The sequence below is a fragment of the Stenella coeruleoalba genome (genome assembly GCF_951394435.1).
Source record: "Stenella coeruleoalba genome assembly, chromosome: 16".
NCBI lineage: Eukaryota > Metazoa > Chordata > Mammalia > Artiodactyla > Delphinidae > Stenella > Stenella coeruleoalba.
In genome coordinates this window covers 41,546,903-41,560,464 of record NC_137162.1, presented here as the reverse complement: position 1 = coordinate 41,560,464, position 13,562 = coordinate 41,546,903, and the positions used below count along the sequence as shown (strand labels likewise).

At 34.5% G+C, this 13,562-nt stretch overlaps 1 protein-coding gene across 1 annotated transcript in view; it reads left to right on the top strand.

Annotated features, from left to right (window-relative positions):
* The window catches only part of PCDH15 (protocadherin related 15), a 1,372,333-nt gene that overhangs the window by 642,786 nt on the left and 715,985 nt on the right, over positions 1 to 13,562 (top strand). The window lies entirely within an intron of this gene.

Here is a 13,562-nt window from a genome sequence, read left to right as displayed (position 1 = left end):
TCATCTCCTCACCCTTGTTGCCATGTTCCCTAGTTGCTCTTAGAGGCAACAAAGATTGTGAATTTTGTGTGTGTGTGCTTTGTTTGGCTAAACTGAATGATCTGAAGATAGATGGATTAATTTGACTGTTTCTCAAACAGTGTTCAAATTGTGTACATATTAAGACATTCTCAGTCCTCCATAGTTAGGATATCATGCCTCTTTGGGGATTTGCAGAATAATTTACAATAGCAGCTACTTCATAAAGTCAACAGCCTAAACCCTTGAAAAGTTCTGCTAATTAGCACAATGTTTACTTCAAGTGCATCTGAATTTAATGTTCATGTCATTGCCATTTATGTAGATTGTGAATCTCCAGTCTAACAACAAATTTAAAAGTGCAGTAAGAAATAAATAATGTAACTGCTACTTTGAAGCAAAAATAAAAATCAGTGGAACTTAAAAGAGCATGACTTTAAATTAAAAGAATGCCTTTTAAATCATGCCCCAAGAATAGATGACAAAACAGTGTGTTGGTATTTCTTTATGCCATAAGGCATTCTATTTGTATTCATATTTAGTGTTCACACTGAGAGGGAAGGATTCACTGTCATTGCTCACATTAGACTTTCACAAACCCTGTACTTTTTAGCAATGCAATTTAGGTTATCAGAGGAAATTACTCCTGGTTTAACTGGTAATGCTATAAATTAGTTTCTTTAATAAGCTCATTACAGCTCTTGGTCTCTCTAAATGTGCTTGTATACATAGCCACCAAAATAAGATTATCAGGTCACTGTTGGCCATCAAGTAGTTACTTTCTGAAGCACAGTGCAACTTCACAACTGCCAAGTTACATTTTATAGTGAGGCTGCCCCCTCACTGCGCTCATGGAAGACCTCCTTCCAGCCACAGTTAGAAAGCCTTTTCAGTTCTCTCCTGGAGATAGGTTGCTCAGTACTTAGGAAGACTGAAGGGACTGGAACTGTGGCAAAGAAACAAAAATTTTCTGTTGTTTTTATAGAGATTTCTTAACTTTATATGCTTGTCATCATTCCTTCCATACTTGCATCTTCCAGTGAGTGTGCCCCCAGAGGTAATAACACATTCCCCTAGGTTGCCCTCAGGTCTTTACTTCTCTCTGGTCTCCTTCAATTAGGGACTCTGACATCACTTTTATTCTATTGTTCATGAAAATGGTTTTCATAGTTACTATTTTTTTTAAATCCATATAAAAGTTGAGCCCACATTATGCAGGAATTAAATCAGGAGTAAGCAATCATGGCTAAAACACAAAATAACACTTAACTGAATACGTGATATGAATTTCTTGAAACCATTTTTTTATCCAAATGCTGGGGGATGCAGGTGTGGGTTAGATTGAAAGAAGACAATGGTGAGAATCATAATCATGATAGAAATATGAGAAAAAAAGGAAAAATAAAAGCAGTTTTGCCATAGGTAATCCACTGGTTGGATTAGCTCTTTTGATAGCTGACAACTGATTTCCATACATAGTTAGAAGCTTCGAATAGAGGAAAATGAAGGAGAAAAAATTGAAACTACCCTAAGGCTATTAGTATAACAGTTTAGGTCACTGTTATGTTAAAACATAGAATTCTCCTGGACTTGCAATTAAAAACAGTTTCCTGTGTTTTTCCATGCATTTCCTTGCTTAGGCATAAGGCAGTTGGAAGGGAAAAATACTGTTTATTCAATAAAAATTTTAACCTGAAATGAAATATTCTAGTATTACCCAAATGTGTGAATCTGCTTCTAAGAAAAGTATATTGCATAATTGTTATTTTCAATATTTTACAACTAATTATTTTACTTGGGAACTTGGGGCTAAATTTTGAGTCTTTTGATATTTCTCATTCAAATTGCTGGGGTAAGGTTTTAGGTTCAGTAATAAAATTTGCAGATGGTCTATTCCTTAATGAGCATTTCATTTGTCTGATGACTACATATTTAAGCACGCATTAATAACATGAGATTGATAGTATGATATTACATTTTAAAAGTCAGAATTTAGCTAACCGATAGAATATTGGAAAACATAATTGATTTGTAGTTGATAGTAGCTACCCTCTTCCCAATAAGAGAGCATTAGGACTGATATTTTAGCTTATAGTTTAATGCGTTATCAATCCTGACAACTTTATTGGAATGGGAACATGTGGCCTGATCCCACATTGAGTGTGGGAGCCTGAAAAGGAGGTGCGATGGGAAGCCGAGGAAGCCAGGCTATCTGCTAAATTGTATGCTGTGTGGGATAAAAGACATAAAAATCATATTCCTTGTTCTACCATATTATTTACAGTGAGGTAAAGAAACCAAGTTGCCCACAGGGTTTGTGTTTTTGTTTATTTTGTTTTGATTTTGAGTTCATGAATGATTGATAAATGGGAGGCAAAGGGAGGAAGAAAGGAAAATGCTATATAGTTAAGGGGTATGTTTTATTTTCATTTTTTATTATTTTCTCTGCATTTTCAAATTGCCATATTGAGTAGATATTACTTCCATAAGCAGATAGGAGAAGTATTTATTTAAGAGAAAAAACAAAAAACAATGTATCGTAACGTTATAACTAACTTGGAACCAGAGCGTTAGAGTATTAGAGGAGTTTTAAGAGGGTATGTGTGCCAATGAGTGTGTGTGTATGTGTGTGTTAGAGAGACAGAGAGATTCCCTTGTGTGTGCAGATCATGAAAGCCAATTTCAGTTTTTTTAAAGAAAGGGTTCTCCCTGGCTGCTCAAGCATTCAGCCTGGAAGGCAAAAATCTTTCCTCTTGCCCTTGAGCTATTATGTAAACTAGCATATATCTATGATGTGAATGGAACCCTTATATAGCGCACAACCAGAACAACTTTCTGAAGGGATCCTGTATATAAGCTCAGAAAGTCACAAAACTTCCTTAGGCTCAGTTTCCTTATTAATGATAACACTCTGAAACTCAGTTTTATGCAGTTTCACACAGTACCTGACATATGATCAAGGTTCACTAAAATTGCTTTTTATCTTTATTGCTATTATTACTTCTAATTATTTATAAATATTATGCTTCTTTTTATAAATTTATGTACAAAGCACAATGAGTACGTTGTGCTCTTGTGCACTATATGTATGTTCTTTCTTTATATCTCTCCAGATTTACTAAACACCTTGAAGATTTAACTTTGTTACATTATATTTTATTCTTAAAAGTATTAATGACTGTATTCTTTCCTTGGAGAGTTTACTGATTCAAATGAAACTATAAGTGAAGTTTGAGGAACATTTCCAGGTGTATTTTCATGCTTGTTAGGTAATCTATTAATCCATGGAAGGTCAGTGATTAGACAGACATGTCAATCAATTAAGGGGGTAGCCATGTTATAAGGTCTGAGACTCAAATCTTCTGAGGTCTGACACTAAAACCTGGAAACTTCATTTTTAGCAAGTGCATCCAGAGGTCATAAAGTAGAATGCCACTGGGTTAATACTAATTAAACTTAAAAGAGAGAGTCATGCAAATTACAATGCTATGAAAAGCATTATAAGGAAAATATAACTGCCCAATGAGCTGAAACACTTGTGTTTCCAAGAAAGATTTTTCCCCCCTTTAGATACCTTAAGAAGAAATGGTTATGTAAACTTAACAGCTCTGTGGGAAGAGTTAAATGATCTTAATGGTTCATGTGTCCAGACTATGACGGACTGTCACATAGGGCACTGTTATAGCACTATCCTTGCCTCATGGACTGCAATACTTTATTCATGGGACACTCATGGTCTCCCCAGGATCATGCTGGAAATGTTTGTAAAATTTCTTATTTTTTGAGTTTGTTATTTCAAAGCTTAGTGCAGGTCATCTTCCTCTTGTTAACATTATATTTCTCTGAACATAGTACAGTGCAGTAGTTTCTTTTGAGTCTGTTTCAGTTATAATTAAATTAAAGGTGGTTATTGGAGACTATACCTAAGTAATTTTCAATGAAGCTTATTGTCTCTGAAACTTCTCAATCCTTCATTTAAATATGATTTCTTAAGGCAGCACACATCAAGAGCTATAGAGCAATATACATGTACACACTCGTACATAATAGATAACACACATTTTAGACAAAAATAAAACCACATATAGCATATATTTTATGCAAATTTTAATCTTAATATAATATGGACATCTTTCCTTGTCTACCCCTTTCACTTATTCCATCTTACAGAGTGTATTTTTATTCTGAGAGGTTAAATTCTAGTTTTAAGAGTAACTTTGTTGTTTTCCCTACAGGCTGATTTAAAATCCTGAGTATTTGTCCTTTTTTTTTTCTTGAAGCTTTATAAGCTATTAGATTTATATAAACTGACTGGATTATATTATTATGGAACATTTAGAATGGTATGACAAGAAAGAGCACCTTCAATGCTTACTCCAGTAAGACTTTCCTAAACATTCTAAATTTCATCTCCAGATGAAAGCTTGGCTGTGTCCTCACTTTTAGATTGTATCCACACTTGAATTTCCTGTTTCCTCTTTCCCAATGGTGAGTAATCTTGTGGATCCTGTAGCCCCAAAATGGATTTGTTTCAGAGCAAAGTTTGAAAAAGCATATGTCTTTTCTTGTTTTGGTGACAAGAAGTTTTTTTCACTTTTCTAGGCTCTGACCTTGGGCCTAGAAGTAGCTTTTGTGTACTCTACTAATAGGCTCCAGTGAAGCCTATCTGTACCACCCTGGAAGGCCAGAGGGCTAGAGTCCAAAAAGTAAATAAATAAGCTCTGAGAAACAGAAGAAGAAGAAACATCTCTCTTTCTCTTTTTCTCCGATTCTTAAAAGCTATTTCTTGATTGCTTGTAGTTCTCAGTTTTTGTAATGAATTGTGTCTAATGCTTCCTTATATACTATTAAGAAGTGTTCCTACAGTTTCACAGACATCATTTCTACATGTTCAACAAGTTTCTTGAAATCGTAAATCATATTGATATGTATTTTATGTGTAAACAGCCTCTCTTTAGAATAAGCACTAACATTCATTTAGCATTTATTAACAAAGCCCTTCATATAGATTATTTTATTTAATCTTCACAAGAACTCCATGAGGTCCTTGTGATTGTCATAATGATCACATACCATTGCACTACTATTATGCCTCAGATATAGATCAGGAAACTACAGAGGCACAGAAGGGTTAAGTTGCTTTCCCAGTGTGATATTACTCCCACTATTGAGTGGCAAAGCTGAAACCAACCCATTATCTCTGCTCTACATGCAATAATTACATGCTGTGCCATTATATTATGACATCAAAATCTTAATCTTTCCTGAAGATTTTACTCAAATTCTACTTATTCCTTGATACTAAATTATTCATTATTCTTTGATGTTGTTACTAACGATATTCATTCAGAATTAAGTGCGGAGAGGTTGGTAAAAGGGTACAAACATCTAGTTTTAAGATGCCTAAGTTCTGGGGATCTAATGTACAACATGGTGACTATAATTAATAATACTGCATTGTGTATTGTACACTTGAAATTTGCTAAGAGAGTAGATCTTAAGTGTTCTCACCACACTAAAAAAAAAAAAGGAACTATGTGAGGTGATGGATATGTTAATTAACCTGGTCGTGGCAATCATTTTACAATGTGTAAAATATCAAGCCATATACTGTGCACCTTAAATATGTACAGTTTGTTTTTTTGTTTTTTGGGTTTTTTGTTTTTTTTTTTTTGCGGTACGCGGGCCTCTCACTGTTGTGGCCTCTCCCATTGCGGAGCACAGGATCCGGACGCGCAGGCTCAGTGGCCATGGCTCACAGGCCCAGCCGCTCCACGGCATGTGGGATCTTCCCGGACTGCGGCACGAACCCGTGTCCCCTGCATCGGCAGGCGGACTGTCAACCACTGCGCCACCAGGGAAGCCCAAATATGTACAGTTTTTGTTTGTCAGTTAGACCTCAATGAAGCTGGAAAAAATTAATATCCACCTTCTCCTTTATATTATGTCTTATAATGTTTGTTTTTTTGTTTAGATTATAAATTCCTGGAGACAGAGACTGTCTAATTTACTTTTGTTTCCCTCAGCACCTGGCAGAATGACCCAGTTAGTGGTTATTTAAATAAGTAAGCCTTGTATAAAGAAAAATAGAATTGAGAGATGAAGTGTGTTTTTTAACAATATAGTAGCAAGTAGGTAAGCTTTGAGGATAGTAGTTGGAGTTCAAACAGCAATTCAAAAACATATTTAGTGAGAGTTTGATTTATACGATACTGCTCAACATTAACATAGGGACCAAAGCAATCAATAAATTACCTGTGCTATGGATGTATTACACACAGCATCCTTTTTAGCATTCTGCAGGAAAACAGAGTTTAGGTAAATTATAAATTTTTTTTTAGAAACTCAATATTTATCCCATTATAGGGCAGCATTTAGAAAAGTCTTTGTAGAAAACTCAAATTGAATCTATCCTCTCTTCAGGTGTGTTTTCTGTCTTTTTCTGATTATTAGCTGCTGTCTGGGCATTTTGTTCAAAATTCTGGTGGATCACACTGCAGCAGTTGTTCCTGACATCAGTCGCTCTGTTCGAGATACTAAGCTTCCCTACTCTTGTAGGATCCTATACTGCCCCTCAGGGCTGCTCAATTAGACTGCTAAGTGATGACTGTTCAGCTACTCTGAGTTTATTAAGTGTCTTTATTGAATGGTTGGAATACTGATGAGAGCTGTTCAGGCTTAGACTTAGATAATGTGTAAAAAGGACGATACTAACTCAGTCATCAATATTTTATGTGGTTATATCCAGGATTTAGCCATTGTTGCTCTGCTGGATACCTAGAATGCAATTCTGATGGTATCCCCATAGGTGGAAAACTATAGCATTTTAAGGTAACATGAATAATACATTATGCTGATTATTTTTATTCATTCATTCTTCAGGTACAGTAAGCATATGTAATGTCTATTATGTACACATAAATTTTCTGACAATTATAGCTAATATTTATTGAGTTATTTCTATGTGCCAAATAGCTTACATATAGTACACACTGTCCTCTACTCACATTTTATATTTATACATAATATACATGATCTATGTGTCATTGCATTTCAGTTACACAAACTTACAAAGTTTTATACAAATGTTTTTAAGTGGCCAGTAGGTGTCAAGCCTTATTCTATGTATATAGCAAACAACAAAATAGACAAAAAAAAATCCTTATTTTTATGGGGTTTGCTTTACATTGGAGGGAGACAGAAAATAATCCAAATCACTAAGAAAATTATGTAGTATGTTAGTATGTGAAAGGGATTATATCAAAAAATAAAGCAGGGAAAAGGGATACTTAGGGGAATACAATTTTCAATAGGAAAGTATGGGAAGAACTTACTGAGAAGTACCCTTGGAGCAAAGTTTCAAAGAGGATTATAAGAAATCTATGTAGATTCCTAGAAGAGCACTGAAAACAGAGGGAACACTGAGTGAAAGGGACTTGAGATGGGGACATGCCTAATGTGTTTGAGGAACACAATTGCAAGCAAGCTATGGTGGGTAAAATGTTGAGCAGAGTGAGGGAGAGGGGACAGAGATAAGATCAGAGAGGTAGGATGGGTGGAGGCAGATTGCACAGGCCTTGTGGGCAATTGTAAGGACATTGTCTTTTTCTCTGAGTGAGAAGGAAAGCTACTGGAGTGTTTCAAGCAAAAGAGTGAAATGATTTCACACAAGTTTTAACAAAATTGCTTTGACCCTTATGTTGAGAATCATCAGCTAAGTTCAAGGTGACCAGTGAGAAATGTATTAACAATATTCCAGGCAGAAAATAAAGATATCTTAGACCAGGTTTTCATGACAGAAGTGGTAAAAATGGTTGACTATGAATACATTTTTAAGGTACAACCAACAGAGTTTGCTGGTGTGTTGGATATAGAGAAGATGAAAAAGATAGCATTTAAAATTTGATATCAATATATTTGGTCTAACCATCAGGAGAGACTGAATGACTGACCTCATCAAAGGAATAAATGTGGCTAGATATGAGCCATAAAAACATTGATTATACAGTCCAGGGAGATGAGGTAGAACCATCATCTTAGATAAGGAAGAATATTTATATAGAGAGACAGTTTATGAGAAGAAAACCAGAAGAGAGTGGTTTACTAAAAGCCAAAGGAAGAAGGCATCTAAAGGAGAAAGTGATCAGCTGTGTCAAGTCTGATCAAGTAAGATGAAGTATGAGAGCTGATTATCAAATTAGCAATGTGGTGCTCATTTGTGGCATTGACAGGAATAGTTTGGTGCAATGTTGAAGGCGAAAGTTTGTAGTGGTTTTAAGAAAGAGTGGAGGAAGAAGAAATTCAGGGAGTTTGAAGATATATAGTTTCTTTTTTCCTTTCTTTTTTTTTTCTTTCTTCTTCTCTTTTTAATAGGGTGGCAGTAGTAATAGGGAACTAGGAGTAAGTTTCAAGAACACATGCCCCACCTCAGGTCCTAGTGATATAAGGATATGATAAAACAACTACCACCCCTGTGAGGCCCTGAGAGACCTACAGAAAAATAGCATCTTCTGGGAAGACCCAGATTTCTAGTAGAGCAAGAAGAAAGGAATGTTCAGCAAAGTATGTATTATCTTATTTAATCTATTTAATCTTCAGTAAAACCCCGTGAGATAAATTCTATTATTATTCCTGTTTTCCAGATGAAGAAACTGAAGCTTCAAAGATATCGAGCTATCTTGCTTAATGTCACATAGCTCCTGCGTCTAAGAGCCATGATCCTAGCTCAGGCAGCCTGGCTCAAGCTGCCATACTCTTAACCACTGTATTTTATAGCCTTAGTACAAAGTGCTACAGGACTCATGAAAGTACAATAATATGGACCCTAATCCATGGAACCTTAGGAGAATGATGGAAGCTTTGATCAATTTCTATTATATGTTCATTTATTCAATATATATTTATTAGCATTTACCATATGCCAGTTTTGTGCTAAATTTGGGGGTTGAAAATATGACTAAGATACATTTCTTGACCTCATGAATGTTACTGCCTAGTTCATATGAAACATCAGCAAAAAGGATTACAAGTATAAATCAATGTACTGTATATAGACTGTGAGAGGCTGAAGTTAAAAGAATGGCATTTATGCTGCCTGCCTAGAAGTGTGCTAAAGTCTGTATCAATTGTAGTTAGTGGAAGAAAGATTTATAGGATGAGATACGTTGAGCTACTTGGAAAATGAATGAGGAACTATGATAGATTTAAATCTGATACATGTAAATTCATATGTACAGTCAAAGCAAAAGGGAACATGAGAGGATTAATAGATGATAAAGCATTGGTAGTATGTGGATATGAAAGATTATCTATGGCACAATAGTTAAAGCATGAGCTTTGGAATCAGACCTTGTTCAAATCCTGGCAAAATCAGTTATATGATTTTTGGTAAGTTATATAACCTCTCTATGACTTAGATCTCCATCTGTTAAAGAAGGATAATAGCAACTCTGATTTGATTGCTATTAGGATTAACTGATGGTATGTATGTCAATTGTTTAGCATGCTTTCTAGCATATAGGAAATGATAAAAACATATTTTTGGTATATTATAATAATTATTACTATTTTCAAATTAAAGTAAGATAGACACTGTTATATCATCATTAATCAATATTTCTTTAGGTTTCCTTTATCTGAAAACATTTACACAAACACACACACACAGAGCCCACACACACAATCACACACTGTACAGTAAACTGACAACTTCTTAGAACAATCACTATACCTTCTACATACTTATTTCTGTGTACTATAATTCTTTGTATGATTTTCTGCCCACTTAGCCTGTGAAATTTTCAGCTGCATTTATTAGTGGTGTCTGGCATAGAAAAGAAGCTCAGTAACCGTTTGGAATCTATACCTTTTCTGTTTTCTCCTATCTCTTATTTTCTCTACCTCCTTCAAGTTTTTCTCAATTTATATTAGTTTCATTTTTTTACAAAGGAACTTCCTTTAATTCCTTCTTATTTCTCTTTCTTCACTTATATGTGGATGCTTCTCTTATCACTTTATTCTTCTCATTTTTTAATATGTTTAACCCAACTCCATCTTTCTTTCTAATTTTTATCTTTTTCTCCTGTTTCTTTGTCTTGTCTTCTCTCTGTCTCTCTGCCTTTCAACACTTGCTCAACTTTTGTTATCTTTCTGCCTCGCTTTAGCTAATTTAAATTCTAGAAAGCACAATAAACATCTTCTTGGCTCTAGTTACTTCATATTTCTAACTGATGGGTCTACTTTAAAAAAGTAATCTTAACTGGACTTTTAGCCTCCCTGGTTACAGAAAAGAATTGGGATCATATTGTAGAAAAAAGGAAAAAAAATTCCAGAGTGCATTTTCATTCTCATAATATAAAAATTACCAGAATGCACACACATATTTTAAAACCCCTAAAGCTTCCTTCTATTATCAGATGAGGAACATTTTAAAGGAGATGCCATCTGATTTCCTTCCCAATGATAGTGAACTTGGAAAAAAATTTCAGTTTATTCTCTAAATTTCTAAGATTGAAATTCAAACTAAGATCTTTGTTAGAGATCATTTATTAAATATCAATTCCATGGGAGTTCTTTTGAATATACAAAGTAAGATATATTCCCAGAAAAAGAAAACTAGAAGGAATATCATCCAATGATATTCAAGACTCAACTTAGAACTATTCTTTAAAAAAACAATTTAATGTGGCTAATTCCAGAATGATTTAGTTAGCTAGTCTGTGTTCTCATAATATTCTGTGAATGCCACTTTGATAGCTTTATGAGTCTTCATGTCTATGTCCATAACTATGCTGTAAAATATTTAAAGGATGTGTTAGTTTTCTATTGCTGTTTTAACAAATCACCACAAAATATGTGGCATAAAACAACACAACTTCATTCTTATAGCTCTGTATGATACAAATCTCACTGACCTAAAATCAAGGTGTGGACAAGGCTGTGTTTTTTTCCTGAGGTATAAGGGAGAATACATTTTCTTATCTTTTCTGTCTTCTAGAAACTGCCCACTTTCCTTGGCTAATGGTCTTTCCTCCACCTTTAAAATTAGTAACAGTCAGATGAGTTCTTCTTACAGCACATCACTCTCACTTCTTCCATAATCACATTTCCCTCTGAATCTAAATTATTCTGCTCTAGGTTTCCATTTTTTAAGAACCCTAAATAATCTGGATAATCCAGGATAATCTCTTTATCTTAAAGTTCAGATGATGAGCTAACAATTTTATTTGAAATATTGTCCCTTGTCATGTAGTGTAATATATTCATAGGTTCTGAGAATTGAGATGTGGGAATCTTTTGGGAGCTATTATTCTGTTTATCCCAAGGGGTATAGTAAATTATCTGGTGTGTGTCATGAGCTCAATAAATATGATATTGAAACAATCAAGTTCCAGGACATATTTAGCCTGGTTTTTTTTTCAGCACCACGGACAGCACAGGGGATATTACATTTTTGAATGTCTGAAGCAGATGAGGACCTGGTATGTGGACAACACCTAGGTTTACTTGACTAATAAGTTTAGTACAAGAATCTCTTATTAAGGAATTCCTTTAAAGTTTTTCTTTTTATGTAAGAGATGAGGAAACTCTGTCCCAGATAGCGGGAGTAAATTTCTCTTCAGCTTGTTGGTAGAATAGCTGAAGCTTATGTCCTCTCAAATTTTAGCCCTGCCATTCCTGGGATATCCTTTTCACAAAATAATCTTATATAACTGGTCTCACTTATTGATCCTCTGCTCTCAAAGTCGCATCACAGTCCTACAGTTGTCAGGAAGTACTGTGTGTCATTGATACCCATGTCTTGAATAGGAGTAGGATAGGCAGAGGCATATATGACAGAAGGAAGAAAAATAGCACAAAGGAAATAGCAGATGCTATGACATTAAGTTTTGAAAGACTTTTATATACTTGGGAGGGTTGCAGTTTAATGAAGCCCTCATGTTTTACCATCAGTATGTCTCAATACATCCATGGTTTATTTTTTACATGATTTTGGATGAAACAGAAACATACACAGCCCTGTTTCCTAATATTAGAAAACAATAGGACTATAACATTTGGGGACTTAAGTTTCTCATTACCAAGTTATACAACTGAGGGCTTTAAAAATATTACATTGTATAGATTTGGGCCTCTTTGTATCTTTCTGTCATTCCAGTTAGTAATTCTAAAAAGTTGAATAGTGATGCTAGGCTGTAACCTGGCAACCTTACCCAGGTTCATCTATCAGATTTGCTCTTTTCCCTCTTCTTCCTGTTTTGTACATTTCAAAACATTTCACTGTGTAAAAATCTTTAAGCACACTGTACACACTGTATTTTTTACCACATGTGACTTCTTGATAATATGTGGTTAAGATATCTTCATGATTTGCCAACATTATTCATAACATAAATTTCAGATCCCGAGGGAAAATGTGATATATCCAAATTAAATGCAATTTAGTTATACTGTGTGCAGAAAAGAGACCTGAGACTGCTGTCCTTGAAAAGGTCTGCTTATAAGGATGACCTTGTCTGGCATCTGAGAGAGTGATTACCTCTGGGGGTGGAGAGGCAGGGGGATGAGAAACTAGAGAGGTGTGTACAGATGCAGCTTAATTGGTAATACTGTAGTTCTTGGATTAGGCAAATTGGTAATGTTTATTACATTATATAAATAAAAACCTTTTAAGAAAAGCACCATTAACTTGCTAATGATGATAGAGTATAATAAACTATTTATGATTAGTTTAATAAAGTACCTTTAAGATCCAATTAAAAATGTTAACAATGGGGGAAAAGGGCTTTGGAAACAGATTAGTATTTGATTCTTAGAATTACTGGTTTAATGACTTTATGTCAATTAACTTTTATCTCTTTGAGCTTCGGTTTCCCTGTTTCACAAATGTTAGTAATGACTCTCTCAAAATCTTTTTTCCAGAGAAGTTAATCATTAGATCTATTACCAAATGTTTCTTGTTCTTAGAGGTACAATATAGGATTGCACTTCTGTGAGGTTTTTGTTTTTTAAGTGATGCACAACTATATTATTTGTGATTTAAAGTGAAGTTATGCGGGCCACCTCTGAATGAAAACTTTAAGAGCCAGTGTATAATTCACCACATTTTCTTCTCTCTGCTGAGTGTGTCATCATTCACCACTGCCAACCTGCTTTCCTGGGCAGGTATGCTAAAAGAATCATTTGGACATGGAGAATGACCAAGAATATATACATTTTGTTGTCTTAAGCCTCTTATATTTTTTATTTGTTACCACAGCATACCTTTTCCTATTCTAACTAATAAAACTTTTATTAAATGAGATATAATATGTGATTTCAAACAACAGTACTTATATTTAAATGAATTCTACTTGTGTAACAGAGCTGTGACAGAATACCACATAGAATGGGTAAATTTTGGTGAGAGAAAGATTAGAAAATCTCCCAGTATATGGAGATATATATGTTTTAGAATGATATATCCAGAGACATTAAACATAAACTCTTCACCGTTTTTTGCCTGGAACTGTTTCTTATTACTTAAATTGTTAAAGGAAAGCTCA